Raw genomic sequence first — 1,832 nt, 5'->3', positions numbered from 1 at the left:
TAGCTTTTTCAGGGACAGACTCTCTTCTGTTCTTCTCTGTGCTGATACCAAACCTGATGATTATCAGAGATCCCTGTTATTCTGGGATTCTCAGCTCTCCCTAGGAGAGTCCTGGACCTCTAAAGGGTCTTCCAGAGCCCCTACCACAGGCAGAGCTTTCCAAGACCTGCCTCTCAAGTCCTGGATCAGGTGACAAAATAAGGACGAAACAGTATTTAGTTCTCGAGTGGTATGGTTAGACAGGATTTGTTAGGAAAAGAGTTTTAATACTTTAGAACTAGGGCTTCCCAGGTGACTCAGTGGTAAAGAATCTGCCTGCAAATGCAGGAGATGTGGGTTCAGTCCATGGGTCAGGAAGATCCCCTGGAAAGGGAAATAGCAACCCACTCCAATATTCTTGCCTGGAGAATCCCATGAACAGAGGAGCCTGGTGGGCTACTGTCCATGGGGTCTCAAAAGAATCGGACACAACTTGGCAATGAAACAGCAACAACTTTAGAATTAGAAAAGGGTTGATCGCTGGCTCATCTAGTCCAAACTCATTGTCTTTCATTATTTGTTTTTCTTTTTTTAATTTTTAAAAGCAGCTTTTAGATATAAATCACATACCATAACACTCATCTTTTAATGAACACAGTTTAGAGGTTTTCAATGTATTCAAAGTTGTGCATTCATTACCACTGTAAACTTTTTAAAAAATTTACTTATTTTTTAAAAAAATTTTTTATTTTTTTTAGCATTCTGGTTATTTTTAGTTAAAGAAAAACAGCCTTTTCCAAGGGCGACAAAGTCAGAAGGAAACAGGGTGTGGGCTTCTCACAAGCTCTTGCTCCAAAACCTGGACGTGATTTTCCTCCTGGAAAATCAGGGGCAGCTGGCCAGGAATGACGTTGGTGGGCTGGGAGGGGCTGCAGCCCACCCAGATCAAGGACGTGCCTTCCACGTGCCCGTCAGTGGACATGATTTAACGCTATTATTCTTGAGGGGCATTAAATTAAGAAATGACGCAGGGAGCCAAGAAAGAGGCTTATTCAGTTGGATTCTGAATCACAATCAGGAAATAGTCTTTATCTGGTGCAACCATAATTTAATTTTTCTTGGAGCGAATTCGAAGGAAGGTGAGGTCAGTCTGGGGGTCAGTTTCACGCACGGTGCTCCGGGCCTTCAAGATGAAGTTGTGCATGAGGTTGGCGTACTGTGTGGTGGTGGGATTGTCCATGGTACTCTTGATGGGAATGCCTTCTGTGTTTACCACGATGATTCCCTGCACGCCCTTCTGGCTCTGGAGTCGCTTCAGGGTCTCCTCCACCTCTGCCATCCCAGACCGATCCGGTAGCTCCACGTCGCCGGCCCTCAGCCCAGTCTCGCAGCCTTTCTGCGCCCTCTAAAAAATTTACTTATTTTTTAATTGAAGGATAATTGCTTTACAGAAGTTTGTTGGTTTCTGCCAAACACCGACATGAATCAGCCACAGGTATACATATGCCCCCTCCCTCTAGAATCTCTCTCCCATCTCCCTCCCCATCCCACCCCTCTAGGTTTTTACAGAGCCCCTGTTTGAATTCCCCAAGTCATAGAGCAAGTTCCCACGGGCTATCTATTTTACATATGGTGATGTAAGTTTCCAAGTTGCTCTCTCCAAGCATCTCATCTTCTCCTTCCTTCCCCTGCTGCCTTGTATCCATAGTCTGTTGTCTGTGTCTGTGTGGTGAACTGATTTGCCCCCGATCTCACAGCTGTTAGTGACCTAGGTTCTTGGCTCCATTTTGTGGAATAAACAGGATCCAGATCCATGATAAAGTCTTAGAAACTAATGCCAGATTGTGGAGTTA

At 44.8% G+C, this 1,832-nt stretch overlaps 1 pseudogene; it reads right to left on the bottom strand.

The window, feature by feature from the left end:
* Positions 1-936: 936 nt before the first annotated feature.
* Positions 937-1,374, bottom strand: LOC110151888 (dynein light chain roadblock-type 1 pseudogene; annotated as a pseudogene).
* Positions 1,375-1,832: the final 458 nt, after the last annotated feature.

The sequence above is a fragment of the Odocoileus virginianus genome, chromosome 4 (genome assembly GCF_023699985.2).
Source record: "Odocoileus virginianus isolate 20LAN1187 ecotype Illinois chromosome 4, Ovbor_1.2, whole genome shotgun sequence".
Lineage (NCBI taxonomy): Eukaryota > Metazoa > Chordata > Mammalia > Artiodactyla > Cervidae > Odocoileus > Odocoileus virginianus.
This window is presented reverse-complemented; position numbering and strand designations above follow the sequence as displayed.